This window comes from Hemicordylus capensis, chromosome 2 (genome assembly GCF_027244095.1).
Source record: "Hemicordylus capensis ecotype Gifberg chromosome 2, rHemCap1.1.pri, whole genome shotgun sequence".
Lineage (NCBI taxonomy): Eukaryota > Metazoa > Chordata > Lepidosauria > Squamata > Cordylidae > Hemicordylus > Hemicordylus capensis.
Window position 1 is genome coordinate 258,253,396 of NC_069658.1, and position 14,749 is coordinate 258,268,144.

General features: G+C 44.9%; 1 long non-coding RNA gene across 1 annotated transcript; it reads left to right on the top strand.

Moving 5' to 3' along the window:
* Positions 1–2,444: 2,444 nt before the first annotated feature.
* On the top strand, positions 2,445–5,474 carry LOC128342426 (uncharacterized). Its single transcript, XR_008314976.1, has 3 exons — positions 2,445–2,877; positions 3,839–3,961; positions 5,283–5,474. It is a non-coding gene; the product is annotated as an uncharacterized LOC128342426 (long non-coding RNA).
* Positions 5,475–14,749: the final 9,275 nt, after the last annotated feature.

Genomic DNA, 14,749 nt, shown 5'->3' on the forward strand with positions numbered 1-14,749 from the left:
TCACCCGAAATTGGTCGTTTCGGGTACAGATCATTCTGTACCCGAAACATTTCGCACATCCCTAATAATAATACATTTGAATATGAACATAGGAAGAACAGCCCTGCTGGATCAGGCCCAAGGCCTATATAGTCCAGCATCCTGTTTCGCACAGTGGCCCACAAGATGCCCCTGGGAAGCCCACAGGCAAGAACTGAGAACATGCCCTCTCTCCTGCTGTTACTCCCCTGCAACTGGTATTGAGAGGCATCATGCCTCTGAGGCTGGAGGTGGCTTATAGCCCTCCGACTAATAGCCGTTGATAGACCTCTCCTCCATGAAGTTATCCAAACTCCTCTTAAAGCCATCTGGGTTGTTGGCTGTCATCACATCTTGTGGCAGAGAATTCCACAAGTTGATTGTGCATTGTGTGAAAAAGAATTTCCGTTTATTGGACTTAAATTTCTTGGCAATCAATTTCATTGGATAACCCCTGGTTCTAGTGATATGTGAGAAGGAAAAGCATTTGTCTTGACCCACTTTCTCCACACCATGCATGATTTTATAGATCTCTATCCTGTCTCCCTGCAGTCGACTTTTTTCTAAAATAAAAAGCCCCAGGTGTTGTAGCCTTGCCACATAAGGAAGGTGTTCTGGGTCCCTGATTATCTTGGTTGCCCGATTCTCCACCTTTTACAGTTCTACAGTGTCCTTTTTTAGATGTGGTGACCAGAATTGTATGCAGTACTCCAGGTGTGGCCGTACAATAGTTTTGTATAAGAGCATAATAATATTAGCAGTTTTATTTTCAGTCCCCTTCCTAATGATCCATAGCATGGAATTGGCCTTTTCCACAGCTGCCGCACATTGAGTCAACACTTTCAACAAGCTTTCCACCACAGCCCGAAGATCTCTCCCCTGGTCAGTCTCTGACAGCTCAGATCCCATCAGTGTATATGTGAAGTTGGGGTTTTTGGTCCGAATGTGCATCAGTTTACACTTGCCAACATTGAACTGTATTTGCCATTTTGTCACCCACTCACTCAGTTTGAACTTTGTCAAAACATTTTGGTACTCCAGGTATACTATGTCAACCGGATCACCTTTATCCACACAACTGTGTTGACACTCGCAAAGAACTCCAAAAGGTTGGTGAGGCAAGTTTTACCTTTGCAGAAGCCATGCTGGTTCTCCCCCAGCAGCGCCTGTCTTCTATTTGCTTTACAATTTTATCCCTGAGGATGCTTTCCACCAATTTGCCTGGAACAGACGTTAAGCTAACTGGCCTGTAATTTCCCAGATTCAGTGTTACATTTGCTACTTTCCAGTCCTCTGGCACAGAGCCTGATTGTGTGCATTATTCACATACAGGTGAAACTCGGAAAATTAGAATATCGTGCAAAAGTCCATTCATTTCAGTAATGCAAATTAAAAGGTGAAACTGATATATGAGACAGACGTATTACATGCAAAGCGAGATAAGTCAAGCCTTAATTTGTTATAATTGTGATGATCATGGCGTACAGCTCATGAAAACCCCAAATCCACAATCTCAGAAAATTAGAAAATTACATGGAACCAAGAAGACAAGGATTGAAGAATAGAACAATATCGGACCTCTGAAAAGTATACAGTGTACTGTGCTTGATTGGCCAGCAAACTCGCCTGACCTGACCCCATAGAGAATCTATGGGGCATTGCCAAGAGAAGGATGAGAGACATGAGACCAAACAATGCAGAATTGCTGAAGGCCGCTAATGAAGCATCCTGGTCTTCCATAATACCTCATCAGTGCCACAGGCTGATAGCATCCATGCCACGCCGCATTGAGGCAGTAATTGCTGCAAAAGGGGCCCAAACCAAGTACTGAATACATATGCATGCTTATACTTTTCAGAGGTCCGATATTGTTCTATTCTTCAATCCTTGTCTTCTTGGTTCCATGTAATATTCTAATTTTCTGGGATTGTGGATTTGGGGTTTTCATGAGCTGTACGCCATGATCATCACAATTATAACAAATTAAGGCTTGACTTATCTCGCTTTGCATGCAATGCGTCTGTCTCATATATCAGTTTCACTTTTTAATTTGCATTACTGAAATTAATGGACTTTTGCACGATATTCTAATTTTCCGAGTTTCACCTGTAGTAACATAATATCTCCCTTTCCTTGACTGCTCAGCCACTTGCCAGAATTGGTAGTGTCAACCCTGCATTTTGGACTGTTGACAACAATGATTTTGTGAGACAATGTTAGCAGCCGCATTTTCAAGCCCCAGTGATGTGCATGCCTCAGCTGTATAGCTCAAATATGCATGCTAAAGAGGCAGATTGAAGAGCTCTCTCCATGTTCACTATTTCGTATGTGAGAGGCTGGGGAGTGTGCAGCCATGCTTTTTCTGTGGCTGGCTGAGGTGAGGAAAGCAGGAGAGGTGGTAGCAAAACAGTGTGGCATCACTGGCAGGGACAGCTGCGGGGGCTTCTCTTCTATTCAATTCCCTCGGCCTCTCCTTCCCATGGCACTAAAACCCAAGTGTGCCCTTCAGCAAATGAATCTTATGAGGATGATATTACAAACAGTTCCCAAAATATATTACAAAATCTTCTTCTCACAAGTTACAGTAAAAGCACATGAAGATCTGTGCTCATCAGCCCTTTCCAGTAAGAAGGCATTTCCAGACCCTCTGGCCTCATTCCTTGGGCTCTTTCCAGTGTCTTGTAGAGAATAAATTCCGAGCACAGAGCTGTCTCAAGGTATCCAGAGAAGAGTTTCCTCACATGAAGGTGATTCTCTTTGCGTTTCCTTCTGATACATCTTCAGTTGTGCTGGTGAAATCTAACAAGATGAATAAGATACTTCTCCTTGGAGTTTCTGCTCTGCTCTGCTGGAGGACTGGTAAGTCCTGCATGGGGCATGGCAGGTAATGTTTCCAGAGGAGAGATGGGATATTATGGAGCAGGGAGGAGAACCTGGCAGTGGAACAGAGAAAGATTCTATCCCGATTCAAATGACAGCACATAGGAGGGAATGAATAGTTAAAATATGTATTTTCAGAAGACTACTCCCTGTTGACCTACAATCTCACCTCTGGGCACAGGGAGAAATAGCAAAAGGATTTGGTCCAGAATTACATTTCACGTCTGGGTGCTTTCCAGATTTATAGCCTTACACTGCAAAAAGTGGTGTAAACTGCAACATTTTGTGGCGCTGAATTCAAACTGCATTAGAGATCAATTGTAAGGGGGAAAGCATCCTACAATGGGCAAAATACAGCTTTTTTTTTTTTTTTGCAATGGACTTACAACATGGTAGCACTATAATGCAGAGATTAAATCCAAGAGAAATATGAACGGCACCTTTCTTACAATGCAGGGGCTCTGATGTCAAAACACAGGCAATACAGAATCACACTTAAGGGACCCGTTGTGACACTGTGACAGCGTGCAACCTGGAAAGCACCTTGCTTAGGATTGTGGGTGGTTTCTAGTGGGGATACTTCCAGCTACATGTCAGTCTGCTGATAGGGCAAAACTGGCACCTGGCTAGTATTAACATAAGAAGAACCCTGCTGGATCAGGCCCAAGGCCTATCTAGGCCAGCACCCTGTTTCCCATAGTGACCCACCAGATGTCTCTGGGAAGTCCACAAGCAGGATATGCAGGTAAGTCTTCTCTCCTGTTGTTGCTCCCCTACAACTGGGATTCAGAGGCTGGAGGTGGCCTAGTGTTGAGATACCCACATCTCTAAAGGTGGGAGATGGTGCTTCTGGCATTCTTTCATTCCACACCTCATCTAGGGCAATACACAATCTGGATTCTAGAAACTCTCCACTAACGGTTGTTTCTTTCTCTCTAAGTCCAAGGTATAATAAAGTGCAGGCAATGCCTGATTTATGAGAAGGGTCGCTGTCAACTCAAGGAATCGACATGTCGAGTATCTCCCTCTGGAAATGTCTGCATGACCCTTGTAACCTCTATAGGTAAAATGCAAAATCCTCAAATATTCTCAGACTTGGTACTGAACCCAAGAGATCTTGACCTCTAGAATGCAAACTTTTCCTGCCACTACAACACATTATACTAGGGTGGACTGACGGCAGTCTTGTGTGGCCTACTTTCTTTCCTGAATTCCTGTGCTCCTGCAATCCGTTTTAAATTTCAAAATTAAGGCTGCCATCTCAAGATCTCATAAAACGGAAAGCATGAGTAATTTGTATCCACTGTCCCCAAAAAGGCACTTTTGCTGAAGGCCACAAAGGGTGCATTGCTGGATCAGATGAAACTCCATCTAATCTGCAAGACCCCTGCAACTGATGACATTGGCATCTTGTTGTGCTGCTTGCTATAGCAGGGAGTAGGGTGGGTGGGGTGGGGAGGTGGAGAGAGAGGCATGAAAGCACAGGGGTGGACTGGCTGGGGCAGCCAGAACAATGAGAAAAGACACCAAAGCATTACCTTGAGATAGGACCAGCCTCCAACAAACTTGCCATCTTCCACCTTCTGCAGCCATTTTGGGGAGTGAGGGATTTCTCCCGGAGGGCCAACCTACAGGCCATTCACTGGCAATGGATCCATTACCAAGGCCTTCAGTTGGTGATGGTCTCCCCCCTGATAAAGAAGCCCTCCTTAGCCCCAGAATATTTAGAGAAATATTGGCCACTCTCCACTTTGCCAGTCTTGGGCAAGGTGCTACCCCAGTTAGTTGCTCACCCACATGTATGCTGCACAAATGTACACTTATGCTTTTGGATCAACCTGGGGATTTTAGCTCAGAAACTGAATTTCCAGATTACAAACAGACCGCAGTCAAAGGACCGCAGTCAGAGGCAAAGACAGTTGAATTCAAATTTTACAATCTTATCAAAACAAGTTCAAAACTACTAGTATTTCATGACACCGGTGCTTGAACCATGCAGAAACCAATTTCTTCCTGGCATCAGGTATCTGCCCATGCTCTGCTTCCTTTGTCTCTGTAGGAAGCCGGAGTTCTCCAAAAGTAGGGGGAGGGAAGCTTTTTAGTAACAAACCAGGCTGTACTGGTAATTCAGCTCCAGGGATTCCTGGATGAAACTGTCTGTCTGGCTTTCAGCCCAATTCTGGAGCTGAAACGTCTTGGTTACTCTGGAGGACATGGGCATCTGCTGGACCTTTTCCCAAGAGTGTGTTCAAAATAGAAACCAAACCAAAACAGAATGTATCCAAAGTTAATCCTTCTTTGAGAAAACCAATTGAAACAACTGGACTTAATTAGTCATAACTAAAGGAGATTTACACTCCTGTTGTTTTCTCCTTCCACTCCAGAAAAGAAGTCAATGAAGTTTTTATGTATGAACTCAGGGATGTGTAGAAAATTTGAAGAAACCTCAAGAACAAAACCTGATGTGTATGTTGCATGCTGTAAGACAGATCTCTGTAATGGGATACCACCTTGGGCCTCTGACCTTTCAACATCTACCACACTAAACTACACAAATCTCTTAGAGTGATCTTGAGATTTGCGTCTCATGTCCACTCCCCTCCATTGATGTAATCCAAGATATACTGTCTGCTTTATCCATGTTTTTATATCCTTTTGGAGTACTGAGGGCTTGTAAAGAGATGAGAAGAGAAAGCATCAATAAAATGCATTCACTTTCCTGGGGGTCCTTCGGATGATGGGTTTCTTTCTGTCAGATCTTGCACTGAATTGCTCATAGAGTCATAACTAAGGATCCTTACCTACAAAGGCATAAGGAGCTTGCCGGTGGCTTCAGGACAAGCTTGACCAGTACACTATGTCATATGCAAGGGTCATGCTCACCAGTAGCAAGACAGGAGAGATACCCGTCTGCCTGCTTGTTTGTGCACCACTGGAGACTGAACTCCAGTTGCACGTGAATGAAGCACTGAGTGCAGAGCACCTGGAACGGAAAGGGATGTGTGAGTGCCGGTGGCTCCCGGAGGTCTGGGGGAAAGCGAGGGTAAGCCTATGGGTGGCTCCTGGAAGTGCTTGGAGAGGTGGCGGCTGCGGGACACTCTTCCTCCCTTGCTCAATGGTGGCCACATGCCTGCATACCTATCAATTTTTGCATATCCCACGGTTGTGACTGCACCCCACTGTTATGTCTGCATGAGGTATGGAGCATCGTAGAATATTGTGGGGTTGGATTGCCTGGGCCATCCCCTATTTCTCCAATGGATCGGGTGGTTCGGTTCGAGTGCAGTTTGAATGCGAACCAAACTGCCTGGAGTGGTTCTGTGCACAGCCCTGCCAGATGGCCCAATTCTGACTTGGTATAAGGCAGCTTCCTATGTTCCTAATATAAACAAAAGCAACCATGCCTGATGTGTTATTCAGCACTTCTTGCTTTCTGGACATTGTTGCTGATGGTTAATTACTAGATTTTCATGAATATAATCCCCACACAAATATAACCTACGGTTGCTCACTGACTCTCTAAAAATTACTATGACAAATATTTATAAAGAGCTCTCCAACAACAGTTAACAAAGTGGTTTACACAGATAAAATAAATGAATAGTCTCCCCAATCTATTATTTATTTATTATTATTTATTATTAAAACTTTTATACCATCCTTCCAAAAGGCTCAGGGCGGTTTACATTAAAACACCATTAAAATCAATTAATAATTAAACAAAAATTATAAAGCATAAAACAATGATTAACAATTTAAAACATCATAAAACAACAATTAAATAATCAAAAAGATTTAAAAACAAGTTTTAAAAAGCTGAGAAAGCCTGGTTGAAGAGATGTGTTTTCTGAAAATTGCCAGAGATGGGGAGGATCTTATCTCAGCAGGGAGCGCATTCCACAATCTCGGGGCAGCAGCCGAGAAGGCCCGTCTCTGTGTAGCCACCAAAGGAGTTGGTGGCAACTGGAGACGGACCTCCTCAAGTGACCTCAGCAGCCGATGGGGCTCATAGTGAAGAAGACGCTCTCTTAAATACCCAGGGCCTAAGCCGTTTACCCAGGGCCTAGCACTTTGTATTTTGCCCGGAAACCTATTGGCAGCCAGTGTAACTCCATCAGCAAAGGAGTAATGTGGTCTCTCCGAGATGACCCAGAGACCAACCTGGCTGCTGCATTCTGAACCAACTGAAGTTTCCGGACTACGTACAAAGGCAGCCCCACGCAGAGCGCATTACAGAAGTCCAGTCTGGAGGTTACCAACAATCTAAAAAAGAAACAGAAGATAGATGCCAGCAGCAGCCAAAGGAGGGATGCTGTGCTGGGGTTGGATAGATAAAAACCACCACCACACTGAATTGCCCTCACCTGTGCATTACCTGCAGGTGCAGACAGGCTTCCCGGGAGGGAACTGCTCCAGCTGCAGAGTGGCTAGCTGGGTGGAAGGCAAAGGAGTGAACGGATTGTAGGGATGGAGATGCTGGAGCTGGGCCTTTTCCAAATGGCGATTTTACAGCACTTTGCTACCCTTTGCCATGCTTAGGGTAGGAGAGCGTTCACCTGAGCCTGTGATTTACAGCCACTTCAGTGCAGTGCTCTTCATAGAGAAACGGCTTTTTTCATGAAATTTTTGTTCTGGGGCTTTTTAGTTTGGAAAAGAGGAGGCGACGATGGGGAGACATGATAGAGGTGTCTAAAACGAGGCATGGAGTAGAAAGAGTGGACACAGAGAAATTTTTCTCCCTCTCTCACAACTCTAGAAGCAGGGGTCATCCCATGAAACTGAAGGCTGGGAAATTTAGGACCGACAAAAGGAAGTACTTTTTCACACAGCGCATAATTTAATCTATGGAATTCTCTGCCATGGGATGTGGTGATGGCTTTAAAAGAGGCTTAGACAAATTCATGGTCTATCAATGCCTACTAGTCTGGTGGCTATAGGCCCCCTCTAGCCACAGATGCAAGATGCCTCTGAATACCACTAGCAGGGGAGCAACAGCAAGAGAGAGGGCAGTTCCTCACCTCTTGCCTGTGGGCTTCCCAGAAGCATCTGGTGGCCCACTGTGTGAAACAGGACGCCAGACTAGATGGGCCTTGGGCCAGATCCTGCAGGGATGTTCGTGTGGATTCAACCAGTCCTGTTACTCTTTCTCCATTGTTTGTTCACAGGCAGTATTTCACCCCTTTCACCCCTGCCTGCTGAAAGTCCTCCTCTCTGTCTTATCTTTGCCTTGTTGTCTTATCAAACAAAATAAGTGGTGCCTCCTAAGAACTTGCTGAGTTGCTACAAAGACAACATAGCTTTAAACACAGGGCTGAAAGAGGAGCTTGACAGCATGAGAGCTTGCTGATGCTACCTGGCAGCTGAGGGTGGGTGGGAGTCATTGCCCCAGCTGTGAAACCCTTGGGGGAAGGATGGAGCTACACACACACACACACACACACACACACACACACACACACACACACACACTTACTTTATGCCCCTGCTCAGAGTAAGACAATGCCATTATGTCATGGCTTGGCCCATGGAGGCCAAGTGGGTGGCTGGTCTGGTGGTAAGGCGGCAGAGTTTTTCAGGGGCCCCTGAAACAAGGTGGGTTGATGGCTGTAATAAAACATGGTGTTTTCAAATGTTATAAACAAGCATCTGAAGTGAAAGGACATCTGAACTTTGTGGCAACACATGAAAGACTGCAGAGACTTCTGGGGTTACAAAAATGGAATCATACAGGTTGCATAGACTCAGACATCAGAACCTCAACTTCCATATACTGTATTTCCACCAGATGTTTGTTCATTTCATTTGTTATATTTATATAAAGCTCAACTGATCAGCGTCCTCAAAAGAGTTTGCAAAAAGAACATTAAAAACAAATTCTAAAACAACAAAAAGAAACACGCCACTCTACAACACTTAAAACTGTCAGGAATCTGGTACAGAGCCATGAGAAATCAGAGAAGCAGCAATACCAGATTAAACGTTTGCTGGATAATTTTCTTGTGCAATCTCAGCAGAAAATTACCTCTGCAGCCTATCTTATAAAACAGTTTTAACAGAGTGTTTAGGCTGTTGCTTTTGTTTGCACTGGTCAGGTCAACCAGTCAGGTTGGAGGCTAGGCATTGGTAGGATGGCAGTGAACTAAATCCTGGAACTACTCCGTTGAGACTACAATATGAGGTACAGTATGACCTCAACCAAAAGGTGGTGACATAGTTTTTACAAAACACACGATTTAACAGAATGAGTGGATTCAGTTACAGCGGCTGTGTGAGCTCACTATGATTCTCAGCACAACTATAGCCATGATTGAGGAAACAACGATGTTCACAAGTGCCACTCACAGCCACATCCTCCAGAATTCCTTGAGGCAAGGAATTGTGTCAGGACAGCACAAACACTAAACAACATCAGGGTTTCCAAGGGTTTTAGAATAGTGACTTTGCATCAGCTCCCTCACCCCAGTCTGTTAAAATTTTATTCTGTACCCAACCTGAATTTGGTGGGGTAGTGACCTCCAAAGTCATACATACAAAATGAAAGAAAATCATCCCTGCTAACTTGGCAAAGAGGCACCTTTTAAACATGGTGATTCTCTTTATTAAGCAGGGGGAGAGTAACTGGCCCTCTACACCCCCAGCACAGTATCTCCAGTGACTGTTGCTGGTGTCTATCTTGTGTTTCTTTTTAGAATGTGAGCCCTTTGGGGACAGGGAGCCATCTTATTTATTTATTATTTCTCTGTGTAAACCACTCTGAGCCATTTTTGGAAGGGCGGTATAGAAATCGAATAAATACTGTAATAATAAATAATACATGGCAGCTGGGGCAGGGTAGTGGTTGTGAGGAAGCAGATTATACCTTTACACATTTGTAAAATGTCCTGCCTCTGCCACCCTGCACCGCTGCCCAGTTCTGAATGCCCCATTCATAGACATAGTCTTGATTTCGGTCTTCGACCAGCACAGAATGCCCCATTCCTGCCACTCGGCTGGCTGGTGCATATGCATGGCAGCCATTTTAGGTGTCAGTCCAGCAAAGTGATTTACCTCACTAGCTCCTCAAATGGCCTCCATGCATGCTCACTGGCCAGCTGAGTAGCAAGGCCTGAATGCATGGTGGGGGTGGACTCTCCACAGAGTGGGACAGCAGCGTGGGGATGGGACGGCAGCGGCAGGACATGTAATGAAGTATAATCTGCTACCACCACCACCCCTCACTCCTGCCACCACTGGTTGCTGCTGGGGCTATTCACTGTAGGGGGCAGGGAAATCAGTGCCCACACACCCCAAGTTTTGGTGCCCTAGATGACTGCCTAGGTCTGTCTAGTGCACAGGAAGGCCCTGGAAAACTTCCCTTTTGCCAGCAACCAATTGGAGGCAAATAGGCAAGCAAAGAGGGCTGTTCCAAGTAGGGGTGTGCACGGAACAATTTTTGTGTTTCAATTTGTAGCCAAATCGAAACACCCTAAATTTTTTCGGTCTGAACTAGACATACGCACACACCCAGACCCGAAACACCCCTGTTTCATTTTGTACCCAAACTTTTCTGAATCCAAATCTGAATCTATTCAAAAAAATTTTAAAGGTGCCGGGGCAAATTGAGTCGGGGAATGGTAGTTCCCAATGGGCAGAAGCTACCATCCAAATTTCCAAGGAATTGGGCGAAGGGGTGGTTTTTATGTGAATTTCTGAAGTTTGCACCTCTTAAGATTTTCCCCACAGCAAATAAGGGAGATTCCAGCAAATGTATCGCTTTATGTCGGGGGGAAAGGGGTGGCCCAAAGAGGAGTGTGGTGGGTGGCAGTGCCCAATGGTGGCAAGGCAAGGGAGCTACCACAATTATTTCAAAGGAATTAGGCAAAGGGCTGATTTTTAAAGAATTAATGAAGTTTAAGCATCTTTAAGATTTCTCCCCATAGGGAATAATGGAGGCTTCAGCAGCCCCATAACTGCACTTGGGGGGCACTGGGGTGGCCCAGAGAGAGTGGTGGTGTAGTGCACATAGGGTGCCAACCACCCCCATGGGTTGCTAACCCATGGGGTACTGGGTTTTGTTTCTGAAGTGCTCAGTGTAGATTCTCTGCTAGCATATGAGATTTTCAGTGACAAACAAGAATCCACTCTCATAGAGAATCTACACTCAGAACACCTCAGAAACAAAAAAACAACAACCTTGTACCCCATGGGTATAGGGATAGTTGGCACCCTAAGTACACTACACCACCACTTGCTCTTGGCCATCCTGGTGCCCCCGCAAGTGCAGTTATGGTGCTGCTGAAACCCCCATTATTCCCTATGGGGGAAATCTTAAGGATGGGTAAACTTCAACAATTCCTAAAATAAACCCAGCCCTTTGCTCAATTCCTTTGAAATCTGGATGGTGGCAGGCACCCATTGGGGCACTACCACCCAACCCACTCTTTTACCCCAAAGCCCCCTTTCTGCCCGAATACGCCCCAAAGAACATAACAGCACACATCAACAACAGCAGAGCTTTGCAAAGAACCAGGTTTCCAAAGCAAGCAATACACACACAGATGCAGCAGACTAGGCCCTAGGACCAACAACAGTGCCCTGCCCTCCTTCCCACAAGCATTTTTTGTCCACAAGCAACAAAGACACAGCTACATCTGTGGCACCCGGCCATAAAAGCGGGTTAAGTAAGGAAGAGTGCAAACAACAAAAACATTCTGCCAGTGAAACAGCGAGGTTTGGCTCTCCTCCCACCTACACAAATAGAAGAGTGATGATCATTGATGATGACAACAATGACACACAATTTTTGGTGCATTTTTTTGACATTTCTGCAACAGATTGGAGTCTGTGGCACCACACAACCTATTTGATGCAAGCAATCTAGTTTGAATAAAAATGATGATGATACTAGAAGTCACAATATGACCCAATCTTCATTGCAAAGAAGACACACACACACACACACACACACACACACACACACACACACAGTTGGAAGCCTACTCTGCTTGAGGAGGTGAGCAAGCTTTTCTAAATAAAACAACATAAGGAGGCTATTCCCATGATCAGCCGAAATCGGGCTAGGGGAGCCTAGCCCAATTTCGGATGATCATGGGAGCCACTGGGCGAGCCCGGTTGCCTCCCGGCGGTTAACCCACCAAAGTAACCCTCCCCTTAAAGCGAGTGCTCTGCAAACCAAATTTTAAAAATCGTGAGTAGCCGCAGTGCGGCTCCGTGCCATGGCTACTCATGAGTAGACCCCTGGTTGGAGGCTGAAAAGCAGTCTCCCGGCTCGGGGGTCTCTCCAGTATGCACTCCCCAGTATGCACTCACCGCACGGCCCCCGAACTCCCCAGTCCCTGCCAGCTCCATCATGGAGCTGGCAGTCATGTGGGCAGCCAATCCGGCTGCCCAGGGCTCCTGCCCTGCTCGTCTGAAGGGAGAGCAGGCTTAGCCTGCTCTCTCCGCTTCCCTTCCCAAACTGGGTCTCACTGATCGTGAGACTGATCATGAGACCTGGCTCCTAGCCTTCCCCCCCTTCAAACTAACTAACAGGAGGAGGGAAGATTTTGAGGCATCTGATGGGCCACGGTATGAAACAGTATGCTGGACTAGATGGGCCTTGGGCCTGATCCATCAGGGCTGTTCTTATGTACTAAAAAATGCCCCAATAAAGTTTTTGTCCCTATCTGATATTAAATAAGCATTCAACAAGATTGATATGATAAACCTTATCTTGTTTTTACTTTGCAACATTTCTTTCCAGAATAATGCACTAAATGGGTTAGAACTGTTTATGGATTATATATTATTACAAAGGAGCTTCAATTGCATATTTTTCTTCTTTGGTGAATAGCAGTGTACACAGATGAAATGATCGGATCAGATGCAACTGATTATCTAATTGAGGTTAATTGTATCAACCTGGATAGAATCATTCAGTGTATCGGAATATAATGGCCCAGATGATATAATGAAAATATTATTCCAAGTCAGAATGGGATGAAACTTTCAGGCGTAGTGGATCTTTCATAGAGTTGGTAGACCCTTTTTAAGTGCTTGATACCACTCTCATTTCATGAAGAAGTGCCAGGGTTTCTGAGAAGCGGACAATGCCTGAAGAGGCATTGATTTGAAGCAGGGATGTAAATCACATAATTGTTTTCTTCCCCTTCAGTATTTTCTTATATGGCACATCACCAATGACAAGCAAGTTTTGTGACATCAGTAACAGATAAAAACAGCATGAAAACAACCCATTTAATTTTTTGATAAAGTTCGATAGAGCCCAATATGAGATTGAAAATATTGTATTGGATAGTGCTAGTATTAGCGATTCTGCATTGAAACCAGTACAGTGAAAATGTCACTGATAGGGACTGTATTGACTTGAATCTTGTTGTTGTTGTGCTCTGATGCACAGTGCTACTAAACAGAGGGGCCCAATGTGTCCCTCATTACCCTTCCATAATCTAGAACCCTTCCCTTGTGCCCTGTGGCAAGATTCTGAGATCAAGGTGTTTGAAACTGAAACTGCTGCATGGACACCAATCGTGTCCCACTTCTACGTTCTGGTGCAGTCCTAATTTGCTGGTATGGATTATTCAGGTCTATTAAATCTTTAAAAAGTAATAAAAACAGGCCAATTTAAATGGTTTACATATTGTACTGCATATTCAAAGCATACAAAGCAACAGTATTGAATGAAATAAACTACAGAGTGATTGCTTAAAATAATGGATAGAAATATAAATGGTTAATGTCAAAGTTATTTATCAAAGAAAGTTAATGTCAAACTAGACAGTGCCTATTGCACAGTGGGGCTCTACATTCTTGATTTTTCTAATGTAAATAGCACATGCAGGGGGTGGGGGCAATTAGGACTGTGGTGAGGGGGTAGGGACTTTCCACCTGTAGTCCCAATTTGGATTGGATCCCCCTGTGGCTGCTAGTTGTCCCAAGTGAAAAGCTCCCATTAGCACCTGTAATGATAGTAAGGTGTCAGGAGAGGAGTAGGTCTTACTTAGAGCAACTGCTGGGAGGGTAGACCTTTCCTAATAAGGGGGAAGGCCCAGGAAACTCAAAACAGAAGGACCAATCCAGAGGACTGGGCGGGATCTACACGCACAGCCACCTAAAGAAGAGCAAGCCACCTAAAGAAGAGTTCGTTCTGTCCAAGAGTGCCCTGAGGGACGAACCAGCTGTCTGAGAGCTGCTGGGGAAATGGGAAGGCTGCAGCCTGCGAGTAATAAGTGAAGGACCAGTTCAGTTAGATGCAGGAGGGAATTTATTTTCCTTTACTATATTGCTTGACATCTGAGATGCCTGGTTAATGAGAACTCTCTCTTTTACAATCAAGAGACTAAGAGAATAATTGTCAAGAGACAATTATTGTTATTGCACACTATTTTTATTTCAATCTAATAATAAACCCTTGTTGGTAAAGTGTGTGACTCTTCATAAGCAGGGCTGCTCAACTTCGGCCCTCCTGCAGATGTTGGTCTACACCTCCCATAATCCCTGGCTATTGACCACTGTAGATGGGGATTATGGGAGTTGTAGTCCAAAAACAGCCGGGGGGCAAAAGTTGAGCAGACCTGTGTCTGCCTTAGTCACAAGCCTTTGGAGGCTTAGGACTGCTCAGCCCTTCTAGGGAGGGTTTTGTCACTTTATCCCCCAGGAACCATATATAGAGAGTGAGTTTTCCCACATCAAAATAAAGTGGATGGGGACAGCCTACTGTGAATCCCTTACAGACAATGATTCAACCCCAGTGAACTCCCTGCTCCTTCTCTGGATCTGGTAGGAGATATGACAGCACCCTATCCAGATTGGGACCACAAGGGGAAAAGTTGCCACTTCTTTATGATAGTCC